We start from the raw sequence: 18081 nt of genomic DNA on the forward strand, positions 1-18081 counted from the left end.
CAGACCCTGTGTCGATATCAGTGTCTATTATTTTCGATAGTGAGCATTGAGAGACTCTGAAGGTCTCTGCGACATAGGGACAGACATGGGTAGATTCCCTGTCTGTTCTCTAATCTTTTGTGCAATAAATTCACCTTAGCACTTAATTTACACATATCCAAACAGGTGTCGGCTTTGTCGACGGAGACACCCCTCACACACACATTTGCTCCATCTCCTCCTTAGGGGAGCCTTTTACCTCAGACATGTCGACACACACGTACCGACACACCACACCATCAGGGAATGCTCATCTGAAGACCATTCCCCCACAAGGCCCTTTGGAGAGACAGAGAGAGAGTATGCCAGCACACACCCCAGCGATATTAACCCAGGAATAACACAGTAACTTAATGTTAACCCAGTAGCAGCTGTTTATATTGATTTTTGCGCCTAATTATGTGCCCCCCCCCCCTCTCTTTTTACCCTCTTCTACCGTGTATCTGCAGGGGAGAGGCTGGGGAGCTTTCTCTCCGCGGTGCTGTGGAGAAAAAACATGGCGCTGGTGAGTGCTGAGGAAGAAGCCCCGCCCCCTCGACGGCGGGCTTCTGTCCCGCTTAAATATACATTTACTTGGCGGGGGCTCATACATATATACAGTGCCCAACTGTATATATGCTAAACTTTTGCCAAAGAGGACTCAATTGCTGCCCAGGGCGCCCCCCCTGCGCCCTGCACCTTTAGTGACCGGAGTATGTGAGGTGTGTGTGGGAGCAATGGCGCACAGCTGCAGTGCTGTGCGCTACCTCAGTGAAGACTGGAGTCTTCTGCCGCCGATTTCGAAGTCTTCTTGCTTCTTATGCTCACCCGGCTTCTGTCTTCCGGCTCTGCGAGGGGGACGGCGGCGCGGCTCTGGGATCGGACGACGAGGGTGAGATCCTGTGTACAATCCCTCTTGAGCTAATGGTGTCCAGTAGCCTAAGAAGCAGGACCTATCTTCAGAGAGTAGGGCTGCTTCTCTCCCCTCAGTCCCATGATGCAGGGAGTCTGTTGCCAGCAGAGCTCCCTGAAAATAAAAAACCTAACAAAATACTTTCTTACAGCAAGCTCAGGAGAGCTCACTGAACAGCACCCAGCTCGTCCGGACACAGATTCAAACTGAGGTCTGGAGGAGGGACATAGAGGGAGGAGCCAGAGCACACCAGAATCTAAATTCTTTCTTAAAGTGCCCATGTCTCCTGTGGAGCCCGTCTATTCCCATGGTCCTTACGGAGTCCCCAGCATCCACTAGGACGTTAGAAAAAAGCCTGTTGCTGCCTGGCCGGTCAGAAGACTCTGAACGCTATCTACCTGATGAGCGGAGGACTGGTCCAGGTTGCGCAAGCGAATATTCTCACGTATGTACATTGACTGTATCCATTTTACTCTGTTGTATTTTGTAGTGTATAAATTGTATTGTTATCCCCTTCCAGACATATATGCTGAGGTTTCGGAGCCCAGTGTTTAAACTACATATCGGTGTTGTGTTCTCTTTTCCCTGCTAGGGTTTAAAGCGTATTTAACTGTATAAGGTTTAAGAGTGTATCGATAAGGTGTGTACGCACTGCGGGTACTTTATACCGTCAGCGCTGCATAAGGTTTAAGGTATAACATCATTGTATTGCATTACTAATAAGGTTTAAAGTTTATCAAGAGTGTGTGCGCACGCTGTGTGTACTTTGTACCCCCAGCGCGGCGTTTGTACGCTAAGTCCGTACAACGTACGGGACTTTGTACGCAAATAGCGTACAAAGTGCGTAGCGTGTATATCAAGTCTATCGGCCGCAGCGGCTCCATGGTAAAAGTGTATTTAGAGGTATAGCTTTATGGTTTAAGATAATATCGACATTATTAACACCCTACACTGGTCACAAAGCCTGTCTTGGTCCCCGGATCTCAGCCAGCACTCAATCCTCAGTCCAGTATAATCAGTGGAAGAGCGGGAAGACAGCGCCATTTTGGGGGTGGAGCTTCTCAGAGCGGACCCAGCAGCGTTCAGCGCCATTTTCCTGCCTGCACAGCGCTGATCAGGAGAAACAGGTCCCTCCACAGCAACTCCAGCTATCTGTAAACGGTACCAGCTGGCTGTAGAAGGGGGGGGGGGGGGGGGAGGCTGCAATATGACTGTGTATCCTATTAAGGTGTACAGTCAGCACTGACAAGGGGTCTCCCTTTGGTTAGAAGCGCTGTGTGTGGGTTGGCTCCAATCTCTGTGTCTCTCTTGCCATTCTTGGGGGGAAATTTCTGTCTGCCCTCCCCTGTGTGTGGAGTGTTTGGTCTCCTTTAGCTATGTCCAGGGACACTGGCCCTCATTCCGAGTTGATCGCTCGCTAGCTGCTTTTAGCAGCAGTGCACACGCTAGGCCGCCGCCCTCTGGGAGTGTATCTTAGCTTAGCAGAATAGCGAACGAAAGATTAGCAGAACTGCTAATAAATAATTCTTTGCAGTTTCTGAGTCGCTCCAGACCTACTAGCAGATTGCGATCAGCTCAGTCCGTATAGTTCCTGGTTTGACGTCACAAACACGCCCTGCGTTCGGCCAGCCACTCCCCCGTTTCCCCAGCCACTCCTGCGTTTTTGCCTGGCACGCCTTTGTTTTTTAGCACACTCCCTGAAAATGCTGAGTTGCCGCCCAGAAACACCCACTTCCTGTCAATCAAACAATGAAAACTCGAGCGACTGAAAAACGTCGCTCGAGCCTCTGCGTACCATGCGCATAAATGCCGTTTTTTCACCTGATCGCTGCGCTGCGAAAAACGGCAGCGAGCGATCAACTCGGAATGACCACCACTGTGTCATATGCTGCGGATGATATGTCCTCCCAGGATGATCCCATTCCATGTAATCAGGATAGCACTGGTTTAGCACAGATTCCGGCAAGGGAACCTGAGTGGTTTTCCTCTATCAAATCTTGGATTTCTCAGATTCCAGACAGGATTGCAAGTAATGAATCTGCAACCCAGGTATTACAGAGTTCTATGGCAGTATGGCCCGATTCTGGTACCTCAGGACGCTCCACTGTATGCCCCCACAAATGTGCACTTGTTCATGTCATGCAAGATGACACGGATACCGATTCTGACTCCACAGACGGTAATGGGGATGTGTGGCGGGGGTCTGCCTCTCTTGCAAAGGGGGTCCAATTGATGATAGAGGCTATCAGGTATGTGTTGAATATTAATGATACCACACCTGAGCAGGTTGAGGAAGCTTTTTTCACTGAAAATAAGAAAGCCTCACTAACCTTCCCTGCGTCAAAGGAATTAAATGCTATATTTAAGAAAGCATGGGAAAACCCTGAGAAAAAATTCCAGATCCCTAAAAGGGTCCAGGTGGCGTTCCCTTTCCCTGAGGATAGAAAAAAATGTGAAGATCCGCCAATTGTTGACGCATCTGTGTCTAGACTCTCAAAAAAGGTGGGGTTACCTGTTCCGGGATCTACTGCCTTAAAGGAGCCGGCTGATCGTAAAATTGATAATACACTTAAATCAGTGTACACCGATTTGGGGGCCATATTACGTCCCACTATTGCTAGTGCATGGATTGCAAAAGCTATAGTAAAGTGGTCAGGCACCTTACTTGAAGATTTGGATACGATGGATAAGGGTGGTGATGAATTGTTTTTGCGTAACATTCACGATTCAGCAGGTTTTATGGTAGAATCCATGAAAGACCTGGGTTCCATGGCTGCTGGAATCTCTTCCATGTCGGTTTCAGCTCGTCGGGGACTGTGGCTGCGCCAGTGGTCGGCCGACGTGGAATCCAGGAAAAGTGTGCAGTCCCTACCCTACACAGGTCAGGCTCTCTTTGGGGAAGCTTTGGATGCGTGGATATCCACGGCTACAGCGGGTAAGTCTACGTTTCTTTCCTCGGCTGCACCTGCTCAGAAGAAATCCTTCTCTTCATCAGCATCACAGTCCTTTCGACCTAACAAGCCTAGAAAGGCCAAACCGTCCAATACCTTCTTCAGGGGAGGTCGAGTTAAATCCAAGAAACCTGCTGCAGGTTCCCAGGAACAAAAGCCTGTTTCAGGTACGCCAAAGTCCTCCGCATGATGGTGGGCCGCGCGGCCTGGAGGTGGGGCCAGTGGGAGCAAGACTCAGACAGTTCAGTCATGTCTGGGTATCGTTCGGCCTGGATCCCTGGGTGATAGATATTGTGTCCCAGGGATACAGGCTGGAATTTCAGAATCTCCTTCCTCACCGATTTTCCAAATCAGGCTTGCTAGTTCTACTGGCAGACAGCACTGTCCTACAAGAGGCTGTCCAGAAGTTGGTGGAGGCACAGGTCATTGTGCCAGTTCCTCCTCGTTTGCAAACTACAAGTTACCATTTGAACCTTTTCGTGGTACCGAAACCGGATGGTTCGGTCAGACCCATTGTGAACCTAAAATCACTGGACCCCTTTCTAAAGGAGTTCAAGATCAAAATGGAGTCTCTCCGGGCGGTGATATCAGGTTTGGAAGAGGGGGAATTCCTGGTATCCCTGTATATCAAGGATGCGTACCTCCACATTCCGATTTGGCTGCCGCATCAGGCTTATCTCCGTTTCGCATTACTGGACTGTCATTTCCAGTTCCAGGCCCTGCCATTCGGCCTTTCAACAGCACCGAGGGTGTTCACCAAGGTGATGGCAGAGATGATGATTCTCCTCTGCAAACAAGGGGTAAACATCATTCCATATCTGGACTATCTGCTGATAAAGGCATCGTCCAAGGAGAAGCTGTTGCAGTCCATTGTTCTCACAACCCACCTACTCAGACTCCACGGTTGGATTCTGAACCTTCCAAACTCACATTTGGAACCAACCCAGAGGTTGTCTTTTCTGTTGATGATCCTCGACACAGAAGTGCAGAGGGTGTTTCTTCCGCAGGAAAAGGCGTTGGTGATACAAACAATGGTCCGGGATGTCCTGAAGCCAGCCCGGGTGTCGGTTCAACAATGCATTCGCCTTTTGGGAAAGATGGTGGCCTCTTACGAGGCTCTCCAGTATGGGAGGTTCCATGCTCGGGTCTTCCAACTGGATCTCCTGGACAAGTGGTCAGGATCTCATCTCCACATGCACCAGAGAATTCGTCTGTCGCCAAAGGCCATGATTTCACTCCTCTGGTTGCCTCACCTTCTGGAGGGCCGCAGGTTCGGGATTCAGGACTGGATCCTTCTAACCACGGATGCGAGCCTTCGGGGCTGGGGTGCAGTCACTCAAGGGGAAACCTTCCAAGGAAGATGGTCAAGTCTGGAAGCCGGCCTGCCGATCTACCTCCTGGAACTAAGAGCCATCTACACCGGTCTTCTTCAGGTGGCCCATCTTCTAAGAGATCGGGCCATTCAAGTACAGTCGGACAATGTAACGAAGGTGGCTTACATAAACCGACAGGGCGGAACGAAGAGCAGAGCTGCAATGTCAGATGTGACAAGACTCATGCTCTGGGCAGAAAGACACGCGTTGACGCTCTCAGCAATCTTCATTCCGGGAGTGGACAACTGGGAAGCAGACTTCCTCAGCAGACACGATCTCTATCCAGGGGAGTGGGGTATCCATCCGGAGTTGTTCAAGGAAATAACACACCTTTGGGGGTTACCCCAAATAGATATGATGGCCTCTCATCTCAACAAGAAGCTCAACGCTATTGTTCCAGGTTGAGGGACCCACAAGCAGTGGCTGTGGACGCCCTGGTGTCTCCATGGGTGTTCCAGTCGGTGTACGTGTTTCCACCACTTCCACTCATTCCAAGAATTCTAAAGCTCGTAAGGAGAACAAGAGTTCAAGCGATCCTCATTGCTCCAGACTGGCCAAGGCGTGCTTGGTACGTGGACCTTCTGAATCTCTTGCAGGAAGAGCCGAGGCCTCTTCCTCTTCGGGAGTGCCTGCTGCAGCTGGGGGACATTCGCCTATGAAGACGTACCGCTGCTATGTTTGACGGCATGGAAGTTCAGTGCCTGATACTTGCTCGGAAGGGCATACCGAAGAAGGTCATTCCTACCCTGATACAGGCTAGGAAAGGGGTAACGTCTAAGCATTACCATCGTATTTGGAAGAAATATGTCTCTTGGTGTGAGTCCAAGAAGCTTCCTATGGTGGAGTTTCAACTGGGACGTTTCCTCCTCTTCCTGCAAGCAGGTGTGGATATGGGCCTAAGGTTGGGATCTGTGAAGGTCCAGATTTCGGCCCTGTCCATTTTCTTACAGAAACAATTGGCTGCCCTCCCTGAGGTTCAGACCTTTTTGAAGGGAGTTCTGCACATTCAACCTCCCTTTGTACCGCCTACGGCGCCTTGGGACCTTAGCATGGTGTTGCTGTTCCTCCAGTCAGACTGGTTTGAGCCTCTACAGGAGTTTGAGGTCAAATTTCTTACATGGAAGGCTGTCACGTTGTTGGCCTTAGCTTCTGCTAGACGTGTGTCAGAATTGGGGGCTTTATCCTGTAAAAGCCCTACTTGATATTCGACGAAGATAGAGCTGAGCTCCAGACAGTTCAGCAGTTTCTTACGAAGGTTGTGTCGGCATTTCATATCAACCAACCTATCGTGTTGCCAGTGGCTACTGACTCCTCAATTTTGTCAAAGTCCTTGGATGTTGTGAGGGCTTTGAAAATCTATGTGAAGAGGACTGCTCGTCACAGGAAATCGGACTCTTTGTTTGTCCTGTATGATCCCAAGAAAATTGGGTCCAAAATTTGTCAAGGCCCAATCTACTCGTAAGGTGGGTTCTTCCTGGGCGGCTGGCCGGGGTGTCTCGGCATTACAACTTTGCCGAGCGGCAACTTGGTCTGGGTCGAACACGTTTGCTAAGTTTTACAAGTTCCATACTTTGGCCTCTGATGATCTGAAGTTCAGTCAATCAGTTCTGCAGGAGCCTCCGCGCTCTCCCTCCCGTTCTGGGAGCTTTGGTACATCCCCATGGTACTAATGTGGACCCCAGCATCCTCTAGGACGTTAGAAAAAAATAGGATTTTGGTTACCTACCGGTAAATCCTTTTCTCGTAGTCCATAGAGGATGCTGGGCGCTGCCCAGCGCTTCGGTTTACTGCAGCCGTTATCTGGTTCAGTACAACTTTGTTTAGTTATGTACTGCATTGTTACTTGGTAAGTAATGTTTCAGCAGTTGCTGAGTTTTTCAAGCTAGTACCAGCCAATCAGCTCCTAACTGACATTTTTCAAACACAGCCTGTGACATGGAAGTTAAGAGCTGATTGGCTGGTGCTTTTTTACTCTCCATTTTATCACTCTCCAAGCGATGACGCATCTAGCCCTGAGTCTGGTAGGAGGAGCATAGAGGGAGGAGCCAGCCCACACTCTCAAACTCTTAAAGTGCCAATGGCTCCTGGTGGACCCATCTTATACCCCATGGTACGAATGTGGACCCCAGCATCCTCTACGGACTACAAGAAAAGGATTTACTGGTAGGTAACCAAAATCCTATTTTTAATATATTTCAATCTCCTTTTTACTGTCCCACACAAATTCTTCCTGCTTTCATTACTGACAAAGACCTTGCTTTCTACTTCAAGGAGAAGATTGACTAGATCTGGCAACCTGTTCAATTATTTTCCAAAACCTCCTGGCACCTCATCTTTATAAAATACTCTGTTTGATCCTGGCTCTTCACAAATCAGTTGATTACGGTTTTCTGTGCTCATTTCAGTCATTGAGCATACACAGCAAGATAAAATTCCTTTCAGACCAACAGGCATTATATCTGTCAGCTTGTAACACAGCAGATATTGTGACCATACACTGTAAGAGATCTCCCAGTGTATTGACAACAATATATGTGCTCCACTCATGAGGAGGACACATTTCCCCTGTTCCTTCCCATGTGGAGGAACAGGGGAAATGTCCATCAGTTGGTAGTGGCAATGCCTGATGTGGACAACTTTTTAACCTAGAAAATGTTGGTATTTTCAGATCGGTTGTTCGCATACACTTTGCAATTATCTGGGTAATCAGCTGATAAAGGCAGATCGGACAGATAATTGTAGTCTGTATACCCCGTAGGACAGTTGCCTCTTGGCAAGAAATTAAATGGTACCCCATATAACAATGTAACATTAATAATAAATTAATTTTGAGCTTCAGCGTTGAAATAAAAATATAATTGAAGCAAAGGCTTCATTTTTATGTTGTATAAGGATCATTATACAAGGAAAGGCGTGAGTGGCTGGAACAGAGATGGAGGTAGTCTGCTGGAAACTGGGAGGCTTAATCCAGTTCCCAGTCATGGGACAGAAGCTGTAGGATGCAGTGGCATTCACTATGGTATTAGGAACTGGTTAGTATGTGTATCGGGATTTAGTTATGTGACCGCCGGTCACAATACCTCTCCCTATATCCCGCACCCTCACAATCCCAGCGGTTGGCATGTCGGCCAACAGTAACTATTCCTACTCGTGTGTGTCCACGACACCCATAGAGTGGGAAAACAACCCGTGGCGACTGCAGGTCTCCACCGAGCCCACAGCATGACAAGCGTAGCAAGCCCGCAAGGGGATTGTTTTGCTGACCCCCCCCAACCCCCCCCCCGCCAGCTTTTTGCTGCCAGGATACCGGCGTCAGTATGCTGACCCAGCTGTCTCCTGACTGCTGGTCACGCATACCACACCCCGTGTATCTTGTCCTGGACTTATCTTTGCAGGAACTGCCCTGAATCATGAACGTACAGCACCAGGAATGAAAAGAACTTTATTAGACTGGATAATGCTGAAGATGTAACTTGAACGGAGACCAATATCATAAGTGAGCTCGCTCCAGAGTAGTTACTGGTTGGTTTGCTAACAAATCTGAATACCCCCACCCCCATAATCCCTTGTTATCATCTATTTGTCCCTCCTTACATATTTGTCTTCATGCTGCTGACGTGTCTTACATTGTCCCAACTGTATGTGTTTTATTTGTAATTTAATGCTTGTTCAACCTTGTGCTAAATAAGGTAAAGAAAGTATATATCAGGACTAAATTTGTTACAAGCCACTGGGCGACTAGGACGCGCCAAAACCTCCGGTCCCCGGCCACCGGCTCCACGACAACCATGATAATCCAATTATCTCTAAAGAAATAGATGCAACACTGAATATACATGTAGAATTGCGAAGAAAATAAAGTTTCTCTGACGTCCTAAGTGGATGCTGGGGACTCCGTCAGGACCATGGGGGGAATAGCGGCTCCGCAGGAGACAGGGCACAAAACTAAAGCTTTAGGATCAGGTGGTGTGTACTGGCTCCTCCCCCTATGACCCTCCTCCAAGCCTCAGTTAGGTTTTTGTGCCCGTCCGAGCAGGGTGCAATCTAGGTGGCTCTCTTAAGGAGCTGCTTAGAAAAAGTTTTTAGGTTTTTTATTTTCAGTGAGTCCTGCTGGCAACAGGCTCACTGCATCGAGGGACTTAGGGGAGAGAAGTTCAACTCACCTGCGTGCAGGATGGATTGGCTTCTTAGGCTACTGGACACCATTAGCTCCAGAGGGAGTCGGAACACAGGTCTCACCCTGGGGTTCGTCCCGGAGCCGCGCCGCCGACCCCCCTTGCAGATGCTGAAGATTGAAGGTCCAGAAACCGGCGGCAGAAGGCTCTTCAGTCTTCTTGAAGGTAGCGCACAGCACTGCAGCTGTGCGCCATTGTTTGTCACACACTTCTCACCAACGGTCACGGAGGGTGCAGGGCGCTGCTGGGGGCGCCCTGGGCAGCAATGTAAATACCTTTTATGGCTAAAAAATACATCACATATAGCCCTTGAGGCTATATGGATGTATTTAACCCCTGCCAGATATTACAAACTACGGGAGAAAAGCCTGCCGGAATAGGGGGCGGGGCTTATTCTCCTCAGCACACAGCGCCATTTTCCTGCTCAGCTCCGCTGTGAGGAAGGCTCCCAGGACTCTCCCCTGCACTGCACTACAGAAACAGGGTAAAACAGAGAGGGGGGGCACTTTTTTTGGCGATATTTTATATATTTAAGCTGCTATAAGGATACAACACTTATATAAGGTTGTTCCCATATATATTATAGCGCTTGGGTGTGTGCTGGCAAACTCTCCCTCTGTCTCCCCAAAGGGCTAGTGGGGTCCTGTCTTCGATAAGAGCATTCCCTGTGTGTCTGCTGTGTGTCGGTACGTGTGTGTCGACATGTATGAGGACGATGTTGGTGTGGAGGCAGAGCAATTGCCGGTAATGGTGATGTCACCCCCCAGGGAGTCGACACCGGAATGGATGGCTTTGTTTATGGAATTACGTGATAATGTCAGCACATTACAAAAATCAGTTGACGACATGAGACGGCCGGAAAACCAGTTGGTACCTGCCCAGGCGTCTCAGACACCGTCAGGGGCTGTAAAACGCCCTTTACCTCAGTCGGTCGACACAGACCCAGACACGGACACTGAATCTAGTGTCGACGGTGAAGAAACAAACGTATTTTCAAGTAGAGCCACACGTTATATGATCACGGCAATGAAGGAGGCTTTGCATATCTCTGATACTGCAAGTACCACAAAAAGGGGTATTATGTGGGGGGTGAAAAAACTACCTGTAGTTTTTCCTGAATCAGAGGAATTGAATGATGTATGTGATGAAGCGTGGGTTAACCCAGATAGAAAAGTGCTAATTTCAAAAAAGTTATTGGCATTATACCCTTTCCCGCCAGAGGTTAGGGCGCGCTGGGAAACACCCCCTAGGGTGGATAAGGCGCTCACACGCTTATCAAAACAAGTGGCGTTACCGTCTCCTGATACGGCCGCCCTCAAGGATCCAGCTGATAGGAGGCTGGAAACTACCCTAAAGAGTATATACACACATACTGGTGTTATACTGCGACCAGCCATCGCCTCAGCCTGGATGTGCAGTGCTGGGGTGGTCTGGTCGGATTCCCTGACTGAAAATATTGATACCCTGGATAGGGACAGTATTTTATTGACTATAGAGCAATTAAAGGATGCTTTTCTTTATATGCGAGATGCTCAGAGGGATATTTGCACTCTGGCATCGAGAGTAAGTGTGATGTCCATATCTGCCAGAAGAAGTTTATGGACGCGACAGTGGTCAGGTGATGCGGATTCCAAACGACATATGGAAGTATTGCCGTATAAAGGGGAGGAATTATTTGGCGTAGGTCTATCGGATCTGGTGGCCACGGCAACTGCCGGAAAATCCACCTTTTTTACCTCAGACCCCCTCCCAACAGAAAAAGACACCGTCTTTTCAGCCGCAGTCCTTTCGGTCCTATAAGAACAAGAGGGCAAAAGGACAGTCATATCTGCCCCGGGGCAGAGGAAGGGGTAAGAGAGGGCAGCAAGCAGCCCCTGCCCAGGAACAGAAGCCCTCCCAGGGTTCTGCAAAGCCCTCAGCATGACGCTGGGGCTGTACAAGCGGACTCAGGAGCGGTGGGGGGTCGACTCAGGAATTTCAGCGCACAGTGGGCTTGCTCACAGGTGGACCCTTGGATCCTGCAGGTAGTATCTCAGGGTTACAGGTTGGAATTCGAGAAGTCTCCCCCTCGCCGGTTCCTAAAGTCTGCTTTGCCAACGTCTCCCTCAGACAGGGCGACGGTATTGGAAGCCATTCACAAGCTGTTTTCTCAGCAGGTGATAGTCAAGGTACCCCTCCTACAACAGGGAAAGGGGTATTACTCCACGCTATTTGTGGTACCGAAGCCGGACGGCTCGGTAAGACCTATTCTAAATCTGAAATCTTTGAACCTGTACATACAAAAATTCAAGTTCAAGATGGAATCACTCAGAGCAGTGATAGCGAATCTGGAAGAAGGGGACTTTATGGTGTCCCTGGACATAAAGGATGCTTACCTGCATGTCCCAATTTGCCCTTCACATCAAGGGTACCTCAGGTTCGTGGTGCAAAACTGTCATTATCAGTTTCAGACGCTGCCGTTTGGATTGTCCACGGCACCTCGGGTCTTTACCAAGGTAATGGCCGAAATGATGATTCTTCTGCGAAGAAGAGGCGTATTAATTATCCCTTACTTGGACGATCTCCTGATAAGGGCAAGGTCCAGAGAACAGCTGGAGGACGGAGTAGCACTAACCCAAGTAGTGCTGCAACAACACGGGTGGATTCTGAATTTTACAAAATCTCAGTTGACCCCGACAACACGTCTGCTGTTCCTGGAAATGATTCTGGACACGGTTCAGAAAAAGGTGTTTTTTCCGGAGGAGAAAGCCAAGGAGTTATCCGAACTTGTCAGGAACCTCCTAAAACCAGGAAAAGTGTCTGTGCATCAATGCACAAGAGTCCTGGGAAAGATGGTGGCTTCTTACGAAGCAATTCCATTCGGCAGATTCCACGCACGAACTTTTCAGTGGGATCTGCTGGACAAATGGTCCGGATCGCATCTGCAGATGCATCAGCGGATAACCTTATCGCCACGGACAAGGGTGTCTCTTCTGTGGTGGTTGCAGAGTGCTCATCTGTTAGAGGGCCGCAGATTCGGCATACAGGACTGGGTCCTGGTGACCACGGATGCCAGTCTGAGAGGCTGGGGAGCGGTCACACAGGGAAGAAACTTCCAGGGAGTATGGTCAAGCCTGGAGATGTCTCTTCATATAAATATACTGGAGCTAAGAGCAATTTACAATGCTCTAAGCCTGGCAAAACCCCTGCTTCAGGGTCAGCCGGTGTTGATCCAGTCGGACAACATCACGGCAGTCGCCCACGTAAACAGACAGGGCGGCACAAGAAGCAGGAGAGCAATGGCAGAAGCTGCAAGGATTCTTCGCTGGGCGGAAGATCATGTGATAGCACTGTCAGCAGTGTTCATTCCGGGAGTAGACAACTGGGAAGCAGACTTCCTCAGCAGACACGATCTACACCCGGGAGAGTGGGGACTTCATCCAGAAGTCTTCCACATGATTGTGAACCGTTGGGAAAAACCAAAGGTGGATATGATGGCGTCTCGCCTCAACAAAAAACTGGACAGGTATTGCGCCAGGTCAAGAGACCCTCAGGCAATAGCTGTGGACGCTCTGGTAACACCGTGGGTGTACCAGTCAGTGTATGTATTTCCTCCTCTGCCTCTCATACCCAAAGTACTGAGAATTATACGGCAAAGGGGAGTAAGAACGATACTCGTGGCTCCGGATTGGCCAAGAAGAACTTGGTACCCGGAACTTCAGGAGATGCTCACGGAAAATCCGTGGCCTCTACCTCTAAGACGGGACCTGATTCAGCAGGGACCGTGTCTATTCCAAGACTTACCGCGGCTGCGTTTGACGGCATGGCGGCTGAACGCCGAATTCTAAAGGAAAAAGGCATTCCAGAAGAGGTCATTCCTACACTGGTTAAAGCCAGGAAGGAGGTGACTGCACAACATTATCACCGCATTTGGAGAAAATATGTTGCGTGGTGTGAGGCCAGGAAGGCCCCCACGGAGGAATTTCAACTGGGTCGATTCCTACATTTCCTGCAAACAGGATTGTCTATGGGCCTCAAATTGGGGTCCATTAAGGTTCAAATTTCGGCCCTGTCGATTTTCTTCCAGAAAGAATTGGCTTCAGTTCCTGAAGTCCAGACTTTTGTAAAAGGAGTACTACATATACAGCCCCCGGTTGTGCCCCCAGTGGCTCCGTGGGACCTGAATGTAGTTTTGGATTTTCTCAAATCCCATTGGTTTGAGCCACTCAAATCGGTGGATTTGAAATATCTTACATGGAAAGTAACCATGCTACTGGCCCTGGCTTCAGCCAGGAGAGTATCAGAATTGGCGGCTTTATCGTATAAGAGCCCATATCTGATTTTCCATTCGGACAGGGCAGAACTGCGGACGCGTCCTCATTTTCTGCCTAAGGTGGTGTCAGCGTTTCACCTGAACCAGCCTATTGTGGTGCCTGCGGCTACTAGCGATTTGGAAGATTCCAAGTTGCTGGACGTTGTCAGGGCATTGAAAATATAAATTTCAAGGACGGCTGGAGTCAGAAAATCTGACTCGCTGTTTATACTGTATGCACCCAACAAGCTGGGTGCTCCTGCTTCTAAGCAGACGATTGCTCGTTGGATTTGTAGCACAATTCAACTTGCACATTCTGTGGCAGGCCTGCCACAGCCTAAATCTGTCAAGGCCCATTCCACAAGGAAGGTGGGCTCATCCTGGGCGGCTGCCCGAGGGGTCTCGGCATTACAACTCTGCCGAGCAGCTACGTGGTCGGGGGAGAACACGTTTGTAAAATTCTACAAATTTGATACCCTGGCTAAAGAGGACCTGGAGTTCTCTCATTCGGTGCTGCAGAGTCATCCGCACTCTCCCGCCCGTTTGGGAGCTTTGGTATAATCCCCATGGTCCTGACGGAGTCCCCAGCATCCACTTAGGACGTCAGAGAAAATAAGATTTTACTTACCGATAAATCTATTTCTCGTAGTCCGTAGTGGATGCTGGGCGCCCATCCCAAGTGCGGATTGTCTGCAATACTTGTACATAGTTATTGTTACAAAAAAATCGGGTTGTTATTTGTTGTGAGCCGTCTGTTCAGAGGCTCCTACGTTTGTCATACTGTTAACTGGGTTTAGATCACAAGTTATACGGTGTGATTGGTGTGGCTGGTATGAGTCTTACCCGGGATTCATAAATCCTTCCTTATTGTGTACGCTCGTCCGGGCACAGTATCCTAACTGAGGCTTGGAGGAGGGTCATAGGGGGAGGAGCCAGTACACACCACCTGATCCTAAAGCTTTAGTTTTGTGCCCTGTCTCCTGCGGAGCCGCTATTCCCCCCATGGTCCTGACGGAGTCCCCAGCATCCACTACGGACTACGAGAAATAGATTTATCGGTAAGTAAAATCTTATTTTTTAGGGTAGTTTACTATCCTTTTCTATTTTTTATTGACGTTTCAATGTTACAAATTGCTGCAAGTTCATGATATGTAAGTGTACTGATCCTTTACATTACCTATAGCCCAGCTTAGCATTCACAGTGAAAGACGACAGTTCTGCTGACCCATGTGGAGCGAGAAGCATAGTGTGACTTAGATGCTCCGCCACGGGTAGCGACTCCCAGGCTTTGTATTCCTTCTTGAATTTAGCGTTATAATTTGCCAATAGTATACTAAGAGCTATACTAAGTATACTAAGGGCTACTAAGTATAAGGCTACTAAGTATAGTAAGGGCTACTATTCATGAAGCAAAAAAAAAAAAAGAGTGGATAAGTGAGCCAGTGGAGAAGTTGCCCATGGTAACCAATCAGTGTTGAGGTAACATTTTTAAGGTGCATTCCATAAAATTAAACTACATATAGCAGCTGATTGGTTGACATGGTCAACTTCTCCACTGGCTCACTTCTCCCTACTTTTCACTGCTTCATGAATAAACCCTCTAAATGCTTAGTATTACTCATTTTTGACTCAGAGGAGTTGGTATAATGTAGCAGATTAAGCATAAAGCTGCATGGCGCGGGTCACTCATATCGGGCATCTGTCTTTTTGCCTTTTTACACAGATGGTGTGCTTTTTCCTGACTCTTGCGTCTTAATTCCCTTCTAGTTTGCTAAGTATTTAGGATTAGTATTGTTTTGCTATGGACTATTGTCGAAGGTGTATGTGGGCAGATCTAGGTCTTGATATTCCAGCATGTCTAGTTTTAAAAAACATACACATTCCACTTTCTGACTAATTAATTACCTAGAGTTTATAACCTGAGCTATATGAGTCAAGCTAGAAGTTCTATTTACTTATTACCCATGTTAACATTTCTTCAGTATTCACAAGCTGTTCTTCCAGTTTGGCTTGTTGAACTGCCAAGATGACACTAGCAATTACTGAGGACATCTGAGCAGTTCATTGACAGAGTTGCTGTTTAGTTGTAGCTAAGCGTAACAAAGTAAATGATTGCTTTATTGTAGTACATTGTTGACTGATGTGTAATAGATGTCTTATTAGCTTTATGTATTTAATCTTTTGCTTAACTGTAATTTGTGATATCATTTCCAAAAATACAATTATGTCTAAATTTGTAAGTGGCACAAAGTCAGAATTACATATTTTTGTAATTACTGGTTTATAAATGTAAGCCTTCATAGCACACATTCTGTCTTTTAAAATGATGGTAGGATCGTCAGCTCTGTTTTTAAAGTGGTAGGTTGCTCTGGGCTATATAGTAAGAACTCAGCATTTATAGTGCTTTAATTAGTACTAAAATATCAAAACCAATATGTCAGTTACCTGAATAACTGCTTCCATACCCATTAATATAGTTTTATTCAGAATAGTAATGTCACATTTTGTATCATAGTTTTATTGAATTTTAAACTTTGACTCAAGTGTTCATGTGTTGGTGTGAAGATAGCTTGTGACATATTTTCAGTGACCTGTGTTGTTGCTATACTTATGTTTTTGTTTTTTTCCATATTGTGGTCATATAATTGCTGTATTACTTGGTATTATTGGAGATATTGAAACAACTAATTAGATAATAGTTCCAACACCTTTTAATAAATGAAGAGCACTTTTATTTTTGTCAATTTTTACATATTGCAGATAAAAATCACTTCTGAAAAATGCAACTTTAAGCAATCCACTTTATTAGCTATCGAGTCTTTCTTTCAAAAGGATCATAGATAGCAAAGGTCTCTAGACATGGAGTGAGTTTATATGAGTGAAATGACAGGACGTGGAGCAATGAAGGTGTGGAGAAAATAGGTTTTGTAATATTTGTGTTAGGATGTTAAATGTTAACTGTAATCTTTTAGACTGGCCTAGAGCATTTTGCACAGGATTGCAGTAATGCAAGGCTCGACAAATCCCTGGGCCCTAGGTTTTGCTGCTTGGCTACCAGATTATGGAGGGAGGGTAGAAGCCCTAGCTGAGATTTGTTGGTATGTCTTTATTGCGGCGGAACATGCGTACACTGAGTGTCCGTCCCGGCGTTTGCTGCCTGCTGTGCCTGTATGTCCCAGCCTGAGCTGACTCCTGTGCCTGTCCATCCTAGCCTGTACTGACTGCTGTCCGTCCCAGACTGCGCTGTCTGCTGTCTCCAAACTCCAGCTGCATAGAGCTCTCCAGTAAGAGGGTATATGCATGGCCGGGGATTGCGGTTTTGTAGGGGGTAGTGATGTGGCCACAGGGGTGGCGGTGATTGTTTCCCCAGGAGGTGGCTGCGCAGGGGTGGTGTACCTTGGGGGTTTCCCCTTAGTTGTATGGTTGTGTGGGTTGGTTGCTCATGGGGGTTAGCTGCTCATTAATGTGTGGAAGGGAGGGAGTTGGGGGGGCGGGGGTAGTGGCACTGCAATGTGGCTGCGAAGGGCTGGTTAGCCTGGTGTTAGCCCCTAGTTATGCTTCTGTGGGTGTTGGTTTGGCCATGGGAGGTGTTACGGGGTCTGGGCTGCTCATTAATGCAGGAATTCGAGTTTCAATTTTCTTTTGGGGGTTGATGGTGGTCTGGCTTCTACACTTTCATCCTGGTAATATTTTGGCTAAGTTAAGATACCCTACACTATTTCCCTGAGCTCCTGAACAAATGAATTAGTGCATACACACAGTAAGATATAGCATAAGATTTAGCACAATAGGATTTAGCATAAGATATAGCATAGATATATTGTGATGACACAAATTGGATACAATATTGTACGTTAACATACACACGGTACAATATGCACTAGAAAGTGTACTATCTAGTCAAAATCGAGCTGCATGTTCATCCAATATAAAACATCGGATCCGACCCACGGGAGCATTCACCGCACTATATCGCATACAGTATAGTGCGCACACATGTTAAGATATAGGGCATAATTCAGGTTGGATCACAAATCGCGAACCAACCGGAATTTTTGCATTAGCCCAGCAGTAAATGCTGGTCGGCGGCAGGGAAACGGGGTGTTGCAGGGGTGGCGGCAGGGAAACGGGTGCGGCAGCTTCTGTACGGGGGGCGTAACACTGGCATGATCAGGGTGGCAGCATGACGTCACATGCAGCTGCTCCGATCAAAAAGATTGTAGCCAGGCTACGCCAGCAGGAGCCATCCACAATTTCAGCGTGCCCTGCGATGGGCGGCCCCCAGCATGCGAGCAAAAGGATTGTAAATTCTGCTGTTTACAATCCTTACTGAATAGGGTCCATAGTGCACTGTATCGCA

At 47.7% G+C, this 18081-nt stretch overlaps 1 protein-coding gene across 1 annotated transcript in view; it reads left to right on the forward strand.

Moving 5' to 3' along the window:
- The window catches only part of GALNT4 (polypeptide N-acetylgalactosaminyltransferase 4), a 297723-nt gene that overhangs the window by 184043 nt on the left and 95599 nt on the right, over positions 1-18081 (forward strand). The window lies entirely within an intron of this gene.

This window comes from Pseudophryne corroboree, chromosome 5, assembly GCF_028390025.1.
Source record: "Pseudophryne corroboree isolate aPseCor3 chromosome 5, aPseCor3.hap2, whole genome shotgun sequence".
In the NCBI taxonomy this organism is placed as follows: domain Eukaryota; kingdom Metazoa; phylum Chordata; class Amphibia; order Anura; family Myobatrachidae; genus Pseudophryne; species Pseudophryne corroboree.